The 23663-nt window shown below is 49.2% G+C and overlaps 1 protein-coding gene and 1 long non-coding RNA gene across 2 annotated transcripts in view; both read right to left on the bottom strand.

The window, feature by feature from the left end:
* ZFHX3 (zinc finger homeobox 3) overlaps positions 1 to 23663 on the bottom strand; it is a 510940-nt gene that overhangs the window by 69903 nt on the left and 417374 nt on the right.
* LOC110404163 lies at positions 3898 to 23662 on the bottom strand. The gene is made up of 2 exons (XR_002442084.1): positions 19435 to 23662; positions 3898 to 4556 (listed from the first exon to the last, which is right to left on the bottom strand). It is a non-coding gene; the product is annotated as an uncharacterized LOC110404163 (long non-coding RNA).

Here is a 23663-nt window from a genome sequence, read left to right as displayed (position 1 = left end):
TCTTTTGCTCCACCCCATGGGTGTGAGCTATGTTCAGAAGCCCCTCGTGCTGGGGTCAGCAGCACCCCTCACACTGCTGCAGCGTGAAGATGCCCCACGCACCACCACCACCGCAGCGCGACATCGGCCTCTGTGGTTCGCATCTGTCCAGCAGCAGAGGCCAGGGCGAGACAAGACGCAAAGGCAAGGAGCTGTGAGTTACTGGCAATGACGAGACACCGGGCAGTAAGTACAGTTATTGTCCATCATAATGTGAATCTTTCCCATTGTGAGAATCTATCTGTATCACAGGAAACACTGGAAATATTAAAGTAGAACGTTGCTAGAAGACAAATCAACCTGAAAATCAAAGGAATATCGTTCCTAGGAAAACCAACTGACTTCTGTCAGAAAACATTGATTTCTGCAAGTTTGAGCAGGGTGTTCACCTCCCTCCCTTTCAATGATAGGAAACTTCCAACATCTGGTTCTTCACGCATGGCATGCAAAATATTGATCAGGTTTAGTCAAAGCTCCACTTTAAATCAGAAACAGACAGAGAACGCTCTGATGGAAACCATACGGCTCACAAGTAACGCTTCCCGGGGGACAGGAGCTGTTCCTGTACGTACACGAACCGCAGCGCTCCGCCATACGGCTCACAACACCTTTCCCTGCACACATCACACCAAACCTGGCCCATCTTCCACGTGGGAAACGTGTGGATCCGTGTGCAAAGCTGTGCCCTCTCACAAAGAAGGACATTGTTCAAATATCCCATTTATTCCATTGGCCATCACTGCTTCCCCATGACCTTTACCACAGACCTTGCTCTCTGGAGCACCAATTCCCGACCCGTTATGGAAAGAAAGCTTGGCAATTTCCTGCCAACGTCAAGAACTACCCACTCGGACGCAGCGCTGTGAAGACCTGCGTGCAGTGAGAGCCGGGACAGTCCCTGCCAGGCAGAGCTGCAAGGCACGGCGCTAAGCCCATCTCCCAGCACGCGGGGGGAATCTTGGCATGCAGCAGCACCCAGAACAAAGTGCCGGGTCCATGTTTCAGACCAGGTTAGGAAATACCGTACAACCACTCCACCCTTGCTATGTTTTGGGTTTGGCTTGAAAGAATCAGCACAATTGGAGGATCTGAGCACGGGGACAGTTTAAATCAGCAGCAGAGAAAGGCAGCGTGCCCATGGGCCGGCAGGCAGCCATCCCCACGGGGCTCCGCAGCGCACGCAGCGCCCAGCGCTCCTCAAACAGGGGAGCATGCGCTGGGGGAGCGGCACACGCAGACCAGAGCACGGCACTGCCAAGAGCCACGCACGGCCACGGGCTGACGAGGCAGCAGCTCAGGAGGTGCAGGAGGCACCAGAGCGGGCAGGGAGCAGCGCCGTGCAGGACCGCCCCACCTCCCCGGCCCCACGCCTGGCTGGGAGCTGGCTCCTGCTAATAAGGAACAGCACAGGCGTGTATGCCATATGACTGTGGAAATGTAACTTTTAAACAAACTAAGGAATGACGCTATTCTCCATTTTTCTTTCTCTCCATCTCACACGTCCCCAAACTGTTTATTTTATCATCCATCTTTTCCCCATCCAGCACTGCCGCACCCACCATATTTTTCAATAATCGTGGAATTTAATGAAACAGCTGTATTAATCTGTCTGGCTGCAGGCAGTGCTGCTCATCCCATGCCATTTACGTGGACTAATTTTTCAGAGATGAGACTGTTTTAATAAAAACGGAGGATTCACGTGGCCACTGTAACACCAGTGATACGCTCTCCTGCCGAAGACCATTGTCGCTCTTTTTGTAGGTAACGTTTACCGTTTCATGCAATCTCTAAAAACTTTTGTACATATTTTGAAGAGAAGTCAAACCTGGGTCTGCTTGAGACCTCTCTGTGTTAGGTTCCACGCAGCCCTGCGCAGCACAACAAGCTGCCTTCCCCCAGCAATGGCGCTTGTTACAGTGCTCTGCTGCTGGAAGGGACAAAAGGTGTTTCCCCAAATCTATTTGCTATGTTCAGTGGGTCAGACGTTTATCTGAACTGTGCCCCTAGCCCACTAGAGAGGTGCAATGACCACTCTGAACCATCTTATGCTTGTGTTGTTTGTTATTCATTAGAAAAAAAGCACAACTGTCTTGTTTGCCATGTTTCCCTTTGGAGGGCCCTTAGAAGCTGCTGCTGCTGAGCCCACGCTGCCAGGCGGGATCCACCAGCAAGGTACCCCAACAACAGCCTGCCTTCCCAGCCCCTCTCCGGCGTGCAGGTGTCCTGCCCACATCAAGGTGTCTGCAGGAAGGAAATGCAGATGGGACAATGGGCCCATGGGCCAAAGCCCTGAGTTTTACACAAATATCTTTTTTTGTTCACCAACTCCAACCACCCAGTGAGTGCATGGGTAACTGCAGAACAGCCTGGAGAAATCTCATTCGGATCACTTTGAAGTCGCGCTCTCCCCAGCTCTGGCGGTACAGGACAACCCCTCCATGGAGCCGCTGAGCTACCAGGAGAGCCTGCACGGAGCGCTCTGCTACAGCTCTCATCTTAAATGTCTTCGAAAGAACACCAGGAGAGATCAGATTATGTTTTCCTTTTCCACACAGAGCATTCCACTGAACTCAGCACATCTGCTCTGTTCAAATGGGTAAAATCAGCAATGATTTAGGAGAATGGACAGATGCAGCTGAGGAAGAGAGAGCCAAAGTGTGCCAAGGGGCGGCAGGAGCTGCACAAGGGAGCACCACCCCGACCTCCCCCAGCACACGCCCCTGTCCCAGGCCAGCACAGCCCCACAGCTGCCCCACAGCACGCAGACCCATGGCAGCACAGCAGAGATAGTGCACAGCATCAAACCACGTCTGGTTCTCTGAAAGCCAATGCCAGCACGTGGCTGTGCCCAGAAGGAGCTTCTGGAGGCACACCAGCATGTCCTCAGGAGAGGAAGATACCAAGGGGCAGACTCTTCCTCAGGGTGAAGACAGACGGGGTAATAAGCAGTGGGCTCAGTAGGAAACATCTCACACCAGCAAGAGCCGAGCTGGAGGTGAGGCTATGAGTTCCCACAGAGAGGACCCAGACCCGCAGCAGAACTCAAAACCGTCTGCTGGCCTCCTTGTGCTCCAAGCTGCCGCATGAGATAAATCACACATTCCTAGAACAGAAGAATTTGAATATTTAATGAAAGTCAGGTGGTAGCAGCTGCCTGATCCCGAGCCATTCCAAGTACTCCATAAAAGTCAGGGCTGCCCATCCGTCTTGCTCTCCTTCCACACCTGCGGGCCTGGCTGGAATTTCCTGCAGCCGCAGGGAGGACACGTGGGTGCTGGAAGGGCTGCAGCACCGCAACCGCCCCAGCCCAGATGTTGTGAAAGGAGGAGAAAATCGATTCTGCATACGGCAGGTTCAAAAGATGAACTTCTGCTCCTCTGTATTCCAACGTCCTGCAGTTGTTTATTGCTTCTGAAGAAGTAATGTTACAAAACCTTTGGCTCCTTGCAGCCTCTCCAGCTCCTTGTGTAACAGCCCCCCCCCCCCCCCCAGGAGCCTGCCAACGCCGTGCAGGGCCGGCCCTCATGGCCACACGCCTCTGCACTGCAGCTGTGGCAACCTGGACAGCCTCACAGAGAGCACTGCCACCTGCCCGGAGGGTTCCTCAGTAGGATCCAAGCCCTTATTAACACCACCACCAGATGAAGACACAGAGGTTCTGCACGACAAATCTGGATGTTGATTTGCTTTTTGGTTTCTGTCTTTGTTTTTCTTTTCAGAAGGCTGGAAATGCAGCACCCTCTCCTGCCAAAGAGGCTGAGATATTTGACGCAAGGCCCTGAATCACATGGCAAGGCTTCAGGAGCACTGCTATGAGCCATGGGTAAGAGCCAGTCCATATACTCTTCTCTCTGAATCCGTATTTTCACATACGGAAACAACAAGCCCCTCTCCTCACAGAGGATCCCAGCAGCAACGCACAGGGCAGCTTAGCAGAGACCTGGCACACTTAGGGTGAGGTCAGAGATACTGTACAAGGCAGAACAACTGTCAGCATCTCCCAGAGGCAGCCCAGTGCTATCTCAGCACAGGACAGGAGCCATGCCCTGGGTCCGGGCAGGGACCAGGGCATAAGGCCGGCACCAGCCACTCCAGAACACCATGGGGTTCCCCCAGCAGCACTTTGTGTTTGCTCCACCAGCCCTTGAAGTCTCATTAAAAGCCAAATATTGCTCAGCCTAAAGATGGAGAGCTCAGCATGGATTTTACTGAACGTTAAATCAACCAGCAAGCGTAGCCAGCAAACTCTGTGGCACTTTAACTTTAAATAATGCAATAATTATTGAATTTCCTTTTTATAACCGAAGTGCTGGAATGTAAACAATGGGGCTGTAATTGCAGGAAGGGGGGATCAATAGAGGCAATCGTTTTCAGCCATGTTAATTGTAAATACAATTGCTCCAAGATGTCAGCCTCGTTCTTCTCGCTCCCAGAATCATCCTAACGGATGACAGAGTCCAACTTTCCCATTACAGCTGTTCGTTCCTTTAAGAGGTTCTCAATCAGGTCTGATCAATCTGTCAAGATAATGCATGGAGTAAGTAAGACTCTTCCAAACACAAGCTCCCAATCAATAGTCCGGACCTGCTTAATGAGGAGGGGCTAAAGCCCAGAGGGAGGCACAGCCCCCGCTTCGCTCTGCTCCAGCAGCTAACTTCTTCACAGGGCCCTGCTAAGCCCATCAGCTCTTAACGAGGACATTGTTTATGCGGGCTGTGATGAGCAGATCTCCTCATATTCGCAGTCCCACAGGGTCAGTGGACAGAAAATGACAGAGATTAGCAGAAAACAAGAGCCAGGAAAGGTTGAACGTAACCTCTCTGCCACACACATGCCTTTTTAATTGTGCAACAGACTTGAAAGCGCTAATTAATCATTCGTTCAGAGAGATCCCAAAAGATGAAAATCTGCATAGGACCAGCGGAAGCCTGACAGCATCACTACGAAATTCCCCGCACACCTGAAGAACACGCCTGCGGGTCGAGCCGTGCTTGCACGACTGCATGTCAGCCAGAAACCTGCAGGGAGGAGAGGAGATGTGCAGGGCACGCGGGTCACAAAGATCCCATTCTGCATTTGTGTTACTTCATTCTGGTAGCACATGTATCCCTGTGCAGCTGGACAGCACACCACGCTCTCACTAAGCATGAAAGGGAGAAAAGAGAAAGGTCCATCCACTGTTCACTGCCATGGGACTTTCTTCCCTCCCACTGTTGCACTACCAGAGCAGTAGCCACAACACATCTGCTCTCGGACAGCTGCAACTTTCGAGAATTTTCCATATCCCCAAAATCTTCACAGCCCTCCCCAGGGAGGTACCGGCATAAGCACAGCTATATGTGGAGACGAGCAGGGGAGTGCATGTATCGATCTCGCTAATTATAGTGATAAAAACAAAGCACAGCTGAGAGTACATTTCCTATCAGCTGTTCTAGAAAGTGCTGCTCTCAACCTGTGCTCCTGCTCCGGCCACAGCCCTGCTGCTCCTGAGGGGCTGCACGGGGATTTGCTGCTACTCACTATGCACCTCTGACAGATAAGAACCCCAAAACCTTCCCATGAAGCGTACTCTGTTACAAGGGAAGTGACATAAGCTGAACATCACTTGGTGGTTTGGAGATGGTGGGGCTCCTGGGGAGCGAACAAGTTACCCAACATCCGAATCGGTGACATTCAGCTCCTGGGGGAGGAAGCATTTGGTCATTTGCTATTTTCCACAGGAGTTGTCATCCCTGGGGTAATATGACAGAAAAGCTGTACTTTGTTTTTAAAAGCAGTGCCTAGAAAGTATTGCATGGACAGTAACAGGATGAAGCGATAAAAACAGCAACAGAATGTTTGCTGTGACAGAACCCTATCACTAAGGTCAGGCCAGTCTTCTGCTCAGGGCTTTTCTAGCTCCCAGGGACAGTCAAGAGCTGAGGAACTCGGGAAGCTGCATCTTCTCCAGGCCTAGGGAAAGCAGCAGCAGAACAGCTGAACATGAAGACAAGGCGCTAACCAAGAGCAGGCTGAAAGATCCCACTACCAACAGCTTTTCTGTAACATACTTTCTATGTGTACTTTCAAATAACGACTTCAGTGCAAGTTGTTAAGTTGTGAACACATAGGTGAACTAGAGCAGCCTGTGAATATGGAAAAACACTGGAAAAGGCAAATTACATAATAAAAAAGGCTGGAAGGAAATCTGAATAGTCAGTGGGATAAAAATCTGTTGTCCACATTGCAATTACACGGCTGTTGAGTGATTGAAAAAGGCTTTCTGTAACGCAGAGCACACGTGGGACAGTCTGCACAGGTGATGCACTAATTCCTCCAGCAGCACCAGGGCTGGCCGTGCTCTGCTCGGCGGGATGGCGGAGGAGGCTGCGCAGCACGGGGCTGGGAGCGCTGCCGCAGAGACGGAACAACTGTCTGAAACCACCCCTGCATGAGCGGAGACTGCTTTAAGATAACAAATAAAATGAATGAAGGTGAAAATGCCATTTTACACCTTTTGCAAACAAAACCATCGTTTCCAATCACTTATTGAAGTAACGTTGTTTGAATGCAGAACTTATGCTTTAACTTCACTTCGAACTTCAGGCTTCTCACTAAGCCAGTAACCATGTCACTCCTGCAGCAGTTCTTGCTCTGATGCTGCTTGCTTCAGTTACGCACCTGATTTCTCAACAAAAACTCTGAAGTCAATACTTGTTCATAATTCATTACTTCTATACTTTGAAATATAATTAGTTATTAAAAGGAATTCCAGAACGAATTAGAGCCCACATTACTGGGTGTGGAGGTGGGGTGCTCCCCAAGGAGTCCTCCACAGCCCTTTCAAGTTTGGGTGTAGCTCCCACTGCCCACAATGCGTCACGGCCGCTGTGCTCACACCGCTGCGGGGCAGGCGACGCCGGCAGCATGCATGCTCCTGCAGACCAGCACACAGCAAAGGGACCATTGCAATAATGCCCCGAAAACCGTGTGGGAAATTGAACCAGCCACAGAAAACCACACCGAGTTTACGTTATTTAATAAAATACTACAGACATAGATCAACTCCCCGCGCCCAGTATTTATTGTTTCATTTATCTCTAGAGAAGTTACAAGCGTTATGATAGACTGAAGATTTCCTTGTTTTCATATAGTTTCTTTATAACTTCCTACAGCAACGTACCACACTGAATCCCAACAGATAACCATACAATAACAACAACAATACACCAGACAATTTTTTAATCCTCTCCATAAATCAAAGAATATCAATACCAAAGAGATGGATGACACGAGCTCCCTTCATGCAGGCCAGCCAGGATGCACGCAGGAACAACAGATCAAGCTCACCCTTCACCACCAGTCCTTACAGAGAAACACTTTCCACTTTTCTCCAGCCAATCCGAGCTCTGCATGGAACGCGGGCTGGTGAACGCCCGTCCTTCTGCCTCATCACAGCATCCCCAGCACAGCAACACATACCCCTGGACACAGAGACACCAGCCCTTCCAAAATGCCATCTGCTGCAGTACATCCTCAAAGCCCTGAGGATCATCACCGCCCTCTGTTTGGTTCCCTTCCCCACCATCCCACACAGTATCCATCTTTTCTTTGCTCAGTGCCCCAGTTGTACTGGCCTTACAGATCAGCTCAGCTCAGGACAGCCCTGGACAACACACTGCCTGCATCCTGGGACACACTGGAAGTTGGTACAGTGAAAGGAAAGCTGGACAGTGGCCATGAAGGCGGTGTAACCAGGGTGGTGTAAAGGCGCATGCTTCTCACTCCTCCCATCTCGTCCAAAGGAAGGTGCACCAAATGAGAACAACAGAATGGAAGCAGGAAGAGGAAATGTATACTAATTCCAAGAGCTGGGCCTTGAACGAAAGGAAAACTGGTAGGAAGAGATAAAACCAGTGAAGCTCTCCCAGTAGAGCAGCCCTCCTTCTGAGGTATAGACCGCAGGGCTGGGCACCAAGCTGGGCATCTGAAAATCACAACCTTTGATGCAGTTCTGTGCTTCTGTATATCCAACACACAAGGACAGGAGCATCATTTGATTTCAGACAAGCACTGTGAAGGTAAGTTCATTAAGTGGCTGTGAAACACACAAACAGAACACAGAGCACCACAGAAATGCCCATGAGAAAATAAATAATTCTTCATTCAGTGAAAGCTTTAGATTGTATTAGACAAAGCCTGGGGCAATGCAATGAAAGAGGAAGATAAAAAGAAACGGAATAATTACTCATTCACAGAATAAGGCAAGAATCCTACTGGAAAAATATGTATGGAAATACTTGTAATTAAAAACTACCATAATGCCTGCGCACAAAGGAATGGTTGAATTAAAGCAACCTGAACTACGATATGCTCCGCGTTGAAGACCGTTGTGAGAACTTCCATGAACTGAGTGGACACTAATGTGTCTTAAGAATTGTGTGAATAAATTGAGGCAATTGCTCCATACCCCACACCACCAAGCAATCACTCTGCAAGGAAAGCCCCCGGCAGCTGCTGGCACCCAGCCTTCCAGCTGCAGCCCCTCCCACATTTAACTGGAAGATCTCTTCAGCCCTTGAACAGGGAATGGTTCCTACACATATTCTCAGGCCCAGATTCCACAGAAAGGACATGTCAGTGCCCCATAATTCACCGCAGTAGAACTGCTTGGTTCTCAAACCAGCCTGTGATCTACGGATGGGTGGATTTTGCTACAAGCTGTTAGCTTGCAGGACTGCCAAGAACAGAGGTAATTTCTTTCCGTGACCCCCAGACACTGGTACAGTAAGTGCAAATGTGGCCTCAGACACCCTGGGAGGCTGGAGCTGGCACGGCCTTGCTTCCTTGCTGCAGACTTTTTCAAGCCCCTCAGTGGAAAACATCAGCATAAGTTGTCTGGTTTTTGATCCCTCCATCTGACACCCATGCAAGACATTGTCCTTAACAGAAGGGCAGAAACTAAACTTGTACAGTGAGGGTGGTGAGACACTGGAACAGGTTACCTAGTGCTGTAGTTGATGCCCCGTCCCTGGAGACTTTCAAAGTGAGGCTAGGTGAGGCCCTGGGCAACCTGATCGATCTGTGGCGTCCCTGTTCAGAGCACGGGAGTTGGACTAGATGGCCTTCAGAGGTCCCTTCCAGCTACAAGGATTCTATGATTCTAAATGACCTGCACTTCACTATCAGAAAAATTACAGTGAATGTGACCGTACAGAGCTGGAGAGCCGCCTGTGGATGTTGACGGGCTTAGCTGCACTGCCAGCACAACCCTGGGAGCACCATGCAAATGGGAAACTGCACCTGAAATAGAAGAGACAACCTGAAATACCTCCTGCCCCTTCCCTTCCTCTCACTCTCCATGGCTAATCACTTTAAGCTCAAGAAAAGCAGCATGCAAGGAGAGCACAGAAAAAATGAGGAGGAATTTCTGTGCCAGAGCATATTTACAGGTCGAGCCGTAAGCTTCCCAAGTTCATATACAGTGCTTTCCTTTGGTGCAACAGTAACGCTGATTTGAGTATTAAAAGTCCTATGTGTATCTAAAGATTAATCCAATTGTCATATACTTCTATAGGGGGACCTGGAGGAGACCAGAATTGCTCTGAATATTAGTTCCAGCCATTCCCTGCAGGAGAGGCTACAAAAAAAAAAAGAAAAGAAAAAAAAAGGAAAATATGGATCTTGCTGAAGGCCACTGAAGAATAAAACCCATGATGACAAATGCCTCTGCTCTTTGGTGCTTCCTTTGTTCAAGAGTACCTACATCCACTTATGTTTGCTGTATACAGGTAAAGAAGCTCCTGGGGAAAGCCCGGTGCACTATTTATTGGTTTTAACAATTCTGGATCTGCAATCCACAATGTCAAGTCTGTGGAGACAAACACGGGGTAAATGATAAATACTACAAAGGCAGCACTGAGCAGCATTAGAAGTGCTTACTGACTGCTGCAATTCAGAAATAAAACGGAAGCAGCAAAACCTGCTGGGGAATAGTGTCCACTCACCAAAGAGTAGAAGTATAAAGAGATGGTGGATGTCTAAGTCTTATTTATTAAATTGCAATTTGGTTTAGTGACCTTAAGATTCTCATTTCTGGTAGCATATGGGATGAGCTTTTTTGCAAAAATACATGCTCAGAGCTGGTGCCTGCTACTTAAGAGGGTTTCTTGTCCTGATAATCTGCTTGCCCGACATTTTAACAGGTCTTCCTGGGCAATACAGTGGATATACCAGAAAATCCTGGTAAGTCAAAAACAAAAAAATAGTTTTGTGAGAAGGTATGGCAACAATAAAAGCAGGGGTGCTTCTCTGTGGAACTACAGGAAACATGCAGCAGACAGCTGTCTGTAACATGGGCCTCGTAACCTGAAATACACCGTCTGCAAGACTCCAAAATCTTTGTTCTGCCTCCACCTATGGCAAACGCACACAAGAACTGGCTCCAATACCCAGTCTCCCCAGAAGGACTTCCAGGAGTGCACAGGCATCATCATCAGCTCAACTTCTAGGAATGCAGCTGGTGGTCAAAAGCCAAAACCACTCAGAGAAACATCTCTCTTTGTGCCTCCTCTGGGCACTGTTCTCTGGTTACTTAACATGCAGCACAGGCAGGAGTGCCTGCGGCCACCCATGGAAGTAAACACCATCATCCCAACATGGTGCGATCGCACGCAGCACCCTGGCTTGGCGAATCAGCCCCACAGTGATGAGCAGCCTGCGGCAGCAGCGCTGAGACAGGGGTGCACTCAGAGGCAGCAAGTCATGGCCAGGGCAGGGAGATGGTGGTCACCCCACGAGAGCTCCCAGCTCCTCACTCCTCTGCACAGGGATCCTCCTTTCCCTGGCACACGCACAAAACAACAACTCCTCTGAGTCAGGGTCAGTATAAAAAGAAAGGCCAATCCAAGAAGTGGCAACCTCCAGAACCAGGAGTTTCCCCGCAGCACCTGCAGGGGAGGGGAGGGCATGCAGAGGGGAACAGGGCCACAGAGAGAGCCAGCGGGACACAGGGACAGGGACTGCCCAATGGGGCAGTGACACCAGCGTGACTCCAGCAGTGGGCATTGAGAAGCCGACTGTCCCTCACAGGGGTAGGGAGGCCTTGGCCCAGGACTGGCAGCACGTGGTGGGGCCCAGCTCCAGTGCAGGGGTTGCCCATGCCTGCAGAGCCCCGCCAGCCCCAGGGCAACCGCTGCCGCACGTGCCCCAAGCACGGCCATGGAGCTGCAGAGTCAGCACACCAGCTGTGAGACAAACACTGCGCTCCTTCCCCACCAAAAAGCCCGAGGCCTCCTGCGTGTACACTAACCACAAGCCTTTGAGAGGCTCGTGTATTTACAAACCGAGGCATGTTGAAATCAAAGGGGATACCATATGACATAATTCACATTAAAATGTCAACAGGCTGACAATTTATAGAGCCGATCCACCGAAGGTGGGGGAACTAAGACGTGGTAATTGTTTAATTCCTGCTTAAACCAACAGCAGCTCTACCTTCAAAGGCTGTGAGGCGCAGGCCCGGGCCGCGATGCCAGCAGCTGGCATCCAGCCAGGCGTTGGGGAATGGCATTAACTATCGATAGGCACCTCCCGCAGCAGGGCGCGGGGCTGGATGCGGCCCTGAGAAACACCGCCTATGCCACAACACGCATCTGCCTCCATGGCAAGGACAACCTGCTGTCTGAGTGCAGAGACTCTTCCCTGCGGGTCAGCAGCTGGCAGTGCCCGGCCACACTGCCCTACCCAGCACGGGAAAGCCCTGACTTGGCCCATGCTATGGCATACACAGTGCCCCCAGCCAGATACATCAGTGCAAGGCATTCGTGGACTTTTTACCCCACGCAGATCTCCAAGCTTTGCCAGATCCCATGCATGGTGCTGCTCTGTGAGATGCAGCACCTGGGCCACCCTGCCTGGCTCACGCCCCTTGCACCGGGCTGCTGGTGACACGCCTGGCAGCCTGCAACGGCACAGAGGCAGGCATGAGAGAAATACGCGCTTGCGGGAAGAATGTTACCTGAATAAACCACAGCCAATAAATTTTCTATAAATGCTGGCTAATGCTGTCCCTTTGAGAGCAATGGGAAGGGACCGCGCGGGCTCCAGAGCCCTCCGCACAGACTCACTGTCTGTACATAAACAGTAACACCTCATTCTCTCTTCTACCTCATTAACTGAAACGCATTAAAACAAGTGTGCACTGGGAGCAGAAAATGAGACTGTTAAACCAAGCTGATATAATCCTCATCAGCTGTGGGAAATGAGAACACATCCATTACACTGAATCAAGTATGCCAACTGTGATTTACCGATAATGTTAAGACCCTGAGAAGGATGCTCTTTCCCTGGACTGCATCTCTGCTGCTGCTTTCACACACACCGTTCTACCCCGCGTCTCTGGGACCGTGTCACCTGTTGTACCCAAAGCAGCATCAGTGTGTTCTGATTCCAGCAGCCATGCTTTGAGAGCAGTGCTGTGGGCCTCTGACAGCACTGCAGACAGCTTTGCATGGTTTCTGTCCCCAAAACACATTTTCAGTAAGATGCACAAAAGCAAAATGCCAAACTAGAAGAACCCACACCCAGAAAACATCCCAGAAAATGGGGTATTTAGGGATCAGTCTCAAACTGGAATGTTCAGAGGCAGCAGGACAGTATTTCGCAACAGCATCGGTTACCTAGGGTTAGATACACTGCTTAAACCTTCACCCCCAGCCTCAGTGTTCCCAGCCTTCAGAACAGCGTTAGGGAGACAGAACACTGCAGCGTGTAAAGTTACCACCCAGCACTGGGTAATTCCAAGATCCCCGAATTCTCCAGTTTCGTGATCAAACACAGCAAGAGATCGAATCGCACACTGAGTCTCAAAGAGGTGACAGGAGCTGTCATGGCGACCACCGACCTTCAGCTCTGCACGAGGATCACAAAGCGTGCCCTTCTCCTGGTGGACACATCCACTGCCTCGACAAGAAGCGACTTGCTCAAGATGTCAGAGAAACATTCATTTTTTCCTACCCCAGGGAGACACGGTAAGAGAACCTGCCCGATGGCACCGGAGCTGCTGGCTGGAACCAGACCGACCGCATTTCACATCAGACAGACAGCGGCTTCAGGCGCTGCAGGAGTGCACTGGATTTGAACTGCTGACCTTGAGGGAGAGGCTCAGGTTTCCAAATTGTGTTCTCCTCCAGCCGAAGCGCACTCCTGGAGTACCGGGCAGCGGTCTCCTCTCCCCAGCATCTCCACCTCTCTTCAGTACTTTCACAGCAAGAATGTAAACAATCTCTCTAGTACTGCCACTGCCCTATCAGATGTTTCCAACCAACGGTAAGCACCAAGCGGCACTCCTCCGCACGCAGTTTGTTTTGAGTCAAGTCTAGACTGAACTCCAGGGCTTCGCTTCTTGATACAAACCTTGTGAAACTAACAGCACATGCCAGGGTCTCAAACAGCAGTTTCCAACAGCCTGTGCAGGCATTCTGAACAGCGTCCGCCAAGTCTGTTTAACCAGCATGATGTGTGCAACAGAATCACAAAGAAACAGGCATTTAAAGTGACATCTGTTGGATTAATTAGCTGTGTAATTAGCCTCCCCTCTGTGGAAATAGGCTTTGTTACTGCTGCCTGAAACTTCCCCAGGTGATTTTCTTAGTAACTATCGTTCTCCAAGCATGAGAAAGAGGAGTGGGTGAGACAGGGCTGTAATGCATTTTCAGAAAAAGAGGCAGAAATAAAGTCTGGAGGCCATGAGGCAGCTGAAGAGAAGCAACAGCAGGTCAGAGGACCCGAACTGCCACACAAAGGTACTGAAATCCAAACAGATCACGTGCATCAATCTCTGCAAATTCTGCAACCACAGGATGAAAGGAATGGAGGAAATGCAAATATTTTACATTCTCTCAAGTTAGAGCATCTTGGCCTTTGTCTCCTGCCTCAGCTCTCTGCTCTTCTCACCTCCCCTGCCTGGGAGCCCCCAGGCTGCAAGAGGGAAGTGGGAGCCGGCTCCCAGCGAGCTGTGCAGCAACAGCCGCCGTGCTTCTGCTCAAGCCATGGCACCCTGCTCTGCAGGGGTGCGACATTCTGTTAGGGGCAGTGAGGCAACCAGGATCCTGGAATTAACTGCACTTCACGGCTGATTCAGATGGCCAATAAAGGGACCTTCTTAGAAATTCAAGTCCCTGTTTTAAACGTAGAGCAAGAGAGAGAAGGAAAGAATCAAGACACGCATTTTTAGTGTCAGGACAAAAGCAGTATAACAGCTGAGCAGTGGCATTTTAGGCGCTGCTGGCCCTCCCCAGGCACAGCCCGTGGCACTGCCCAGCCCACGCAGCCACGCGTCAGCACCAGGCTTGCCCTCCCCAGTGCGGCTGCTGTCTTGGCAGAGAGGCAAGATAACCTGGAGACAGGTATCTTCAAACAGCTGCAGCACTGCTTACCAGAGCTCATCCAACTGCACCTGAAGGCACAACTTTCAGAGAACCTGTTGCACAAGTGTAGCTTATTGCCTAATTTGAATTGCAGAACTTGCCTGCACACAATGCAGCGCAAGACCAGAAGTTAAGGACCGGCAGGTATGAGAAAACAGAGCACTACAGTATTGAGTTATGTATTATGCACTCACTACCTATTTAATGTAATCAATTTCCTAGGAGACTGCAAACCTAGAACCTCCCATGCCACTTTCACAGTAATTTTTAGAAGCTTAGCTGTTAGAAAATGTATTTCCAAAAAAGCTCAGTTATCTAAGAGGGGAGAAGACAATGTTCCTTGTAACCTGGCAGCACTAGCGCAGCCTAACAGAAACCAGGAGTCCTTTCCTTGTCACACTGAACAGGTTGGGGGAGCACTCGATGGCATCCTTCCCAGCTTGCCCATCAACCCCCTGTGAGAGACCAATATTTCCAAACAGACATCCATTATTTAATGGAGCATGCCATCAGAGCCTGCAGCTGCACTCAGTCACCTGGCAAGGGCTGCTGCCCAGTGCACTGAAAGCCTGGTGCCCCCTGGCCCTGAAGTGGGAAAAGGAGTTATCAGCATTTCCTGGATCTCTCCTGCCTGCTACCCACAGCAGAAATTCACTGTCCAGGCAGGAGCATGGGACCGTGGGCACTCTGCATTGAATGCAGATTTGCAGCAGACACCACCAAGCACAAGCTTACAGCCTGGCAGTGCCACCACTGCCAACTGCGGCCTGGAACAAAGCACTGCCGCTCATCTCCACTTGTTTGCCCCAGCACTCCGACCCAGGCTGCTCCAGTCCCACCTGCTGGCCTGCAGGAACAATGGACTCCTGACCTACAGTCTCCTGACCCGACAGACAATCCTCCAAACAGCTCTTCTGGCTGGAGCTCCTCTTTGCAGTGCTATATCTGTGGGCAGGAGGGTAAGGGGGCACACATTTCTGCATCAGCCTGCACTCACGGTGGCCGACTGTCTGGAAAACAAAACACAGCTCTTTGGGATCCTAACTGGGATCTCTGACACAGGTTCACCCCCCACTCTCTCCTCTGCAGAGCAGCAACTTCCCACAGCAGTACAGCAAGGACCCATGCCCCTGACCTCATTACAGCCTTCCAGTACCTGAAGGGAGATTATAAACAGGAGGGAAATCAACTTTTTACATAGGTGGATAGTGAGAGGACAAGGGGGAATGGTTTTAAGCTAAAAGACAGAAGATTTAGATTAGATGTCAGGGGAAGCTTTTCCACTGAGAGCATGGTGAGGTGCTGGAAACAGGCTGCCCAGAGGGGTTGTGGATGACCTGTCCGTGGAGGTGTTCAAGCCCAGGCTGGATGGGACCCTGGCCAACCTGACCTAGCACTTGATCCAGCGGCTGGCAGCCCTGCCTGTGGCAGGGGGGCTGGAACTTGATGATCCCTGAAGTCCCTTTCAGCCCAAGCCATTCTATGATTCTGGGAAGGCCTGCTAGAGATTCTGTCACCAGCCCTCAATCAGAGCAATGCCCACAGCCACCTTGTCCTCAGCTCCACCACCACCAGAGACTCTGCCCTGACAAGCACCAACTGAAACTCCTTGGCCTTTCTTTTTTTACTTTCTGTTTGAAACAATTCTAAATCTGAATTCTAAACCTTGCTTCACAGCAAGCTGTGGCTACGTGTCTGGGCTAACTGCTGACACCTGATGCTGGGCAATGGCTGCCACTCCAGCTGCACTCTCTGATTTGCTACTCAGGTTGCTTTGACACCAGGCTGCTGGCTGCACGTGGCACAGTACTTACTGGAGAACTGTTGACAGAACAGTCTAAGTGCCCAAAGGCCATAAATAAAACATTCAGCAGGCAGTGCTGAGTATTCTGAGTAGTTTTGATTTCAACCCTTTCAAAACGAAATATAGAGAAAGTATGAATTTTTTGATTCTATACTACTTTACTATTAAATACCTAAAGAAAGGTTTAAAAAACAACAACATGCACCACCACCACTCTTAATGACAGGATAACATGACAGAGTAATCTGGCACTCAGAAGAATTGCAGTTCTATGAGGGAGGCTTCTAAAAGGGTGAAACGGACAGCAAGTGGCTTTTGTATTAAAATAGTTGGCTGCCCAGTAGGACTTCAAAGCAGAACCAGACTGTAGGGGTCCGGCTCTCCCGTAAGTTGCGTTATGGAGAAAAGCAGCCGGCTCTGTGCTGAAGGCAGACCTGTCTGCGCACTGCTGAGCCCGCAGCGCTCGGGGACCAGCACCAGCCCAGGAGAGGCACCCAGCCCCAGGGCCACGGTGTGCAGCTCAGAGAACTGCCAGGGCTACGAGTTCAGCAGCACTCCAAGCCTGGCCCAGATCTACGCACGCTGGGGTCCTCAGAGCGGTTTTGTTTTGAAAGCTCATCCTCCATTATGAGTTTGAGCAAGGCCAGAGGATGGCAGATATGAATGAAAGGTTTCAGAGACCAGCTGTAAAACAATTTTGTGGGGAAACTTCTAATGGATCTTCACTTGTGAAGATGCCATAGGAATTTTAAGTTCAGGCCTTGCAGGAAAGCAGTTAAAAGTCCCCTTAATCTGCAATTTAAATGAGCTTCTAGCAAAATCCACGTTCTTAATTCAGAGCTCAGATGCCGCATCTGTAGTTTAAAAGATAAACCTGCAAGAAGAAACAGTCTGTAAATTAAAGGTTAATGCGGCTCTAAATCCTCGGGAATACGCACAGCAGACTCTGTGGGCACCCTGACCTTAAGAGCCCTAGAACGCAAACACAGAAGGAACTTTTTGATGCAAATCAAACCTCAACCACACTTCCCTCTGCCTTTGTCAAACCACGTGGGTACTTCAGAGCGGGGTGACACCAACGTGAAAACGCAAGACACTTCCTTAAAGGTCTTTGCCTGGAAAAACGCAGAGCTTTCGTACACTGACACCCCACAGAAACACCGACTGCCAGCCCGGCAGAGGGGTGAGATCTCAGCTTTGCTGTATTACAGAATTCTGGCCCAGTTATCTCACGTTAATGCAAAAATAGCAGCCAAATTCTAATAAACTGGTGATTTCTCATGCCTAAAGCATTTCTCTTATGCATATTAAAAGCAACCAACCTCTGAAGATGACAAATAACAGCACAACGAAGTCAGGGACAAGCAGCACGCTGCCCAGTGCAGATGCCGGCGGACGGGAATATTGGTAACAATGTACAGGCAGCCATAATGGGTGCTATCAAGGATTGATCCATCCCAAATCCATGCAGAGAGCAGCCACTAGCAGTGGAGTTCATAAGAGAAACAGGGCAGATATGTAACAAACCTTCCCCAGTACATAATCAAAGCTTCCAGCAACCAGCTATCTGAGAACCCACAGAGGCAGAGTTTGCATCTCAATTACCATTTAATGAGCACCAAGGTACCAGCTCCTCACATATCTGTCCCGCTCCTTTTTCAATCCATCTGCATGTCTGCTCTCTATAACTACTCACGGCAATGAGTTCAGACAAATGATGCGCCACACACCGAAGTGTATTTTTCCATTTTAACCCTGCTGCTAATCATACTCCTTATTTTTCTGCTTTCGGGGTAAGGTGAACAACTGCTGTCCATTCCTCTGCTCTACTACAGCCTGGATCCATGCATTAAGCTAATTCCAAAGCATATTTATTGCCTTCATGTAAGTCATTCCATCCAGCTGTTACACTGGGTTTTCTCTGGGCTTTTTCTAGGTGTTTTGTTTTTAATCTTTCCTGAGATGAGCTAAATTGAACATGATACTTCATCATCTTGCAAAACAAGGGTTTACGCACTTGCCATATTTCACCCTTGCCTATCTGCTTGCCACTGGTCATTTAGAATGTTTTCAGCCAAACTGGGAATGAGTCCACCTCTAACTTATGGTCAGCAAGAGCAGCTTTAGAACAAAGGGGGACAAAGAGAGTAACGCAGGCACACACCTTTGGGACGTCTGCCCTCCACTCCGCTAACACTGCGGCCACATTTCATCCCTCACTTCCTATGAGAGCACTTACTGCTGTCATGCTCTCTTGCAGCTGTCATCCAGCTTGATGTCAGAGCAGTCTACACATTCCTCACCTCACAGCAGACTTTTAAATTTGCTTCTTCCTCCATTTCCAGATCACTTGCTGTAGCAATCAGAAAGATCAGCATGATGGAAGATGCGTTACCAAGAGGTTTAGCGATGGAAGGAGCAGCACGACAGAAAGGTGATCTAAAGGAAGGGAAGAAGATCGCTCACCCACCTCCGAGGATCCAAGGTTCGCAGAGAAAAGCTCCACCAAGGAGGGATCTCCAGAAAGAAAGAGATCTTTCCACAGTGGCATTCAGCCCCTAAATGAGGCCGAAGAGGGCCTCATTTAACAACAAAGTGCTTTCACCTGTGCTCCCAGGGCTGACCGGCTCTTTTCTCCAGGTGCTCAATCAGTGGTTCAGGCTGTTCCCACACACTTGCAAACATGAAAGCCACATGCCTTTCTTCTCCAGTGTCCAAGTGAGTTTTTATTTTACCTTTTGTTTCTCACCCTTCATCTGGCTATATATCTCCAGACCCCTCCTCCCATAGACAATTACTGCATCTGTTTAAGAGGTGTTAACGAAGGACCCTGGCAAAACCCCTGGAAAGCCCATGGCCCTGTACGAGCCACACCAGCCTTGCCTGTACAGCTGCTGATGCAGCCCTGTGCATTCCTAACTGCATGTGGGGATTCCGTAGTATTTCACTAGAGTCAAGTAAGTTAATGCACACTACCATCCTAACTCCGCCATCACTCTCATGTGTTCTGTGCTCTCAAAACACAGTGTCCTTGGAATTACCTTTATCTCCACCAGCTTTCTCAAGTGCCTATTTAATCGGTGTCTTCATTCACTGCCAGCAGTCCCACCATAGCTCTTTGATTAACACTGCACAGAACACACACTTTTGTGTTTGGCCTTAACAGGAACTGTAAAAGCTCACCTGGCAGACACCAACAGCTCGGGCGCTCCTGTTCAGCCTCTGCTTCCAAAGGACACAATCACATTCCTGCAGGGCAGGCAGGAGGTGAGTGCTGCTCGGTGGTGGAAGGGGACGGCCACCACCCCCAGCTGGGTCTGCAGCTGCCCTTCTGTTCTGGTCATCTTTCCACGACAGCATAGATCCAGCAAGTTTCATTGTTGCTAGTTTCTTGATTACTGACATTAAGGAGTCTTCTTCCCATTTGCTCTGCATCTCCTTGTTAACAAAGTACCTCTCTGAAGGGCCATCCTGTAGCCCAAACCCCATTCCACCTCCTTCAGATCCCATTCTCTGGAAAAGTTAACTTAGTGCTTGAAAAGGCAGAAGAGGAAGACACCGAATGAACTGAACACGTGCACCCACTTGGCAGTCCGGCCAGCAATGTTTCTTCAGTTGTTCTTTGTTTACACCTCTTCTGACGGAGTTCAGGTTTTGAACTAGAGGTTTTCAGGAAGCTGTAGGAAACATTCAAACTTGGCTCTTGCTCTCGCAGACTGATCCCTTCTGGAAATTCCACCTGTGCAATAGATGTTGGGAACTCATGCCTGACCTCTTCCAGATGCGGGGCATACAGCTTTGCTGCAAGCCTGGTTCAGACTCTAGCGCTCACGAGGACACAAGACTTAGCTTCTGCTGCACTAAGCCTGCACTTGTGAGGAGTCCACACAATCTCCGCCCATCTGCTCAAACCAGCGACACAACTCAACCCCACTGGTGCACCATGCTCATCAGGCTGTCCTAGCCAGGACAAGACGGGTCCTCCGAGCTGCCATCAATCCCAAACCTCCACAGCCACCTCCTGCCACCTTAGCAATGTCATCACACGTTTACTCCTGCTTTCCAGGAAGTTTCACTGAGAAAATGACCACCACCACTCACACAAAGGAGATGAGGAAAAACATGGTCAGAGGCACAAGTACAGCACACTCCCACAAAGCGACAGATAAATAACAGAATTTCCAGATTAGTTCCAGGATTTTAGTGGGACAACAGGGACACTGGGGAACAAAAGGATAAACGATCACAAGACCCTGCTGGTTCCTCGTTGGACCCCACGGCTGTGCCACTGACATGGGAAGAGTGCTGATGAGAGCTATTACGATGTGCAGGACAAAGATGGCAGCAGAATACCAAACCTTCTCCTCCAACACTGGAAGCAATGCAGGAGAATCTGAAAGGTTCACCAGATTACGGGTAACAGCGTCTCCAGATGACATTTCTGGCAACAAGTAGCACCAACAGAAGAAGCTCTTGGGCAACACAAGAAGCCAAAAACAGATAATTCAAGATGAAAATGGCACCAAAAAAAAAAAAAAAGCAGCAGAATAAGGAGGATTGTGTGTGATAAGCCTAGTACGCACTCTCACCCAGCAGCATCTGGAGAGGATTTTCTCCAGCAGGCAGGGAAGAACTCGATTACATCCAGTTAACTGTGCTCTAAACTGATTATGCATGTGCCAGGCTAATGGATTACATTAGCAAGAGGAAAAATAACATCCAATCAATCTCAATTTACTGCAGACCACACCAAGGCCTGAGAGAAGAGAAACCATTCTGTGAACTACCCCCACTCCCACTGCACCTTTTCAGCTATCAAAGGAGACACAGCATTACAACCACTCTGAAGATGGCAAGACCTGCATGGAGGACTCAGAAAACAGCTGACTTTATCCACAAGGGTCAAGCACTGATTCCCACGATGCTGGTACAGGATGCTGTGAATCCTGCCTTCTGCTGTCCTCTGCCACTGCAGGCAGGTGAGCTACCAGGCAGAGCAACATGAGCTACATTTTATGGTAAAGTAATCTGAAGTTTATCAAAACAAAGAAAATCCCATACTGTGCATTTCAAGACTTAATACAGACAAAGGAGAAAGCTCATTGTAACACAGTGACATGATGGAAAGCACAGCAGTGACAATGTAGCAGCAAAGTCCCAGGCTACAGCAAATAAGGATACACTCAAACACCACAGCAGTGGGCGCAGAAACAAAAGAAAGAACCTGCTCACCCCTAGACAGCCTCAGGTAGGTAGGGATCTCCAGCAGGATGCTCTCACCTCCACTGCCAACCCTTAAATGCAGCTGGGAAGGGCTGCATCCTGACTCCACCCCTTCTAGTCACTCAGGTGCACTGCTGGCAGCTGAGCTCCCCTGGGCTGGCCCTGCCTTCGCACCAGGTGCTCCATCACTGCTTCAGGATGTGACTTAGCATTTCTGCTGCACTCATGTATGGACCATGCAATGGATTTCACTACTCTGATGTGTGTTATTCTTTAGTGTTTCACTGCTTTCACATCAGAAGCAAAGCAGGACTCAGAACTGCCAGGCCTCTTACGAACCTCAAAAATAACAGTTCCTCTTCACCTGAGCAGAACGTTACAGGAATCTTAGTGCGTGAGGTACAAGTGTTTATGGATGTCCTCCAATCTTTTCTCCAGTTGCAGCGTCTCTAGAGCTCTAGTACCCTGACTGGTTCTTCTCCAGTAGAAACCACTATCGATGAAGAGTCTAGATCAAGAACTTCTAGTAATTTAAGAGAACGATGTTAAGTGTTAAAACTCAGAGTCTTCAAATACCTCTATTGTATCCCAAATTGAACTCCACACACAAGACTTGATTCCTCAGCTGGCTTTTTAAAGCCTTGGTGCAATACTTATGACCTCAGCTTCCAAGGCCATTTTACTGTCTCAGGTCCCTTGCATATCTGAGCAGAAGCATGAGGGAAGAGACCTGATCACTTCAGAGTTAGACTCCTGCATTACACTGGTTCCCACCACTGATACCTTGGTCTTGAGGGCAAGCTCAGCAGAAATGTGTTCCGTTCTTCAACTCACCACTTCCCTATCAACTTCAGAAAAGTCCAACAATCACATTTCTAGGCAAACCTGAAATGGTCCTGGTGACATCCTTCCTCTCTGAATATGCTGGAGCTGCTCACTCCTAGGAAAATCCCAGGAGTTTTGAAATATAATGTATCTGCACCGTGACATGGGTGGGATACTGTACCATTCAATGTCAAGTTTTAAAGTGCTTAAGGAAAAATAACTGAGAAACAATCAAAAACCAAAAAATATGATCTGCTTACACATGTCTTTTGATATAAAACAATCTCACTGCATTTGAAGAAAAGTGGGGAAAAGTATGAGGACAGAAGAAAATATAAAAAAGAGAGAAAGAAGGCAATGAGTAGATAGCATGTGTGAATGGAAGGTATGCAGCTGCTTAGATTTATGGCAATTCGTACCTGATTGATCATACTAAAGCCATTATGGGATGATTAGAGAAAAAGGTGAAGCTTTAAGTCCAGTGAAAATCAATAGAAACGTCTGGAGCAATTCTGCTGCACAAGTGAAAGGACTATTTACTGTATCCGGAGCTCCTCTTGGGTTACAGCCCACAGGGGTCAGGCCAGCAAGAGGAGGGGGTTGGGAGCGAGAGAAATAAGTCAGGGAAAGGAAGATGGCTAAAAAGATACAAAATGAGGCCAAAACAAACAAACACACGAAGAGAGGAAGGAAAACAAGATGGCAGTCCCAGGCCAAGTATTACCACGGATGAAATCCTGCAATGCCTCCAAGCTGTCTGGCCATATGCACAATTCTATGCGATCTCAAACACAGGTTTCTCTTCCCACCTTCTCCGTTCTCCAGTTTCAAGAACACTTTCCTTACAGATCCCAGCATTAACATATGCAGAGCATAAAGACACAGTGATGGCAGCCCTCTCCCATCCTTCCTTCCCTCCTCACTCCCTCCACACAGCACTCTCAATACCAGAATAACCCATTTCTTTGAGAAGAGCAAAAGCCTCCAGGTTCTCCTGAAGCATCTCATATGGGCTAACAATCCACCTTATGGAAGGAAGCCAACCGTGGCTAATACCACCTTGCACATTTTCAAAAATGACTCATTTTTTGTGTGTAGAAGTATCATCTGACACACATGTGATACTAAGACATCCAAGACCCCATTAAAGCACGCTGAAATCAACGCTCGTTGGCCAAAGGCTTTAAAATCTGCAGGCGCTGCGACAGTGAAAGCCACAAACCTGTATGGCACAAGTGAGACTGGGTCCTGCTGGAGAGAGCTGAGGAGCTTGTCTCCAAAGGATCACAACCCACTGAGGTTCAAAGGAGATCTTTCCTTGTTCCAGCACTTGGGCAATGAAGGAAGACGAAGCAAAGCCAACC

Source organism: Numida meleagris, chromosome 10 (assembly GCF_002078875.1).
Source record: "Numida meleagris isolate 19003 breed g44 Domestic line chromosome 10, NumMel1.0, whole genome shotgun sequence".
NCBI lineage: Eukaryota > Metazoa > Chordata > Aves > Galliformes > Numididae > Numida > Numida meleagris.
The sequence above is the reverse complement of the archived record's forward strand: the minus strand, read 5'-3'. Positions and strand labels throughout refer to the sequence as shown.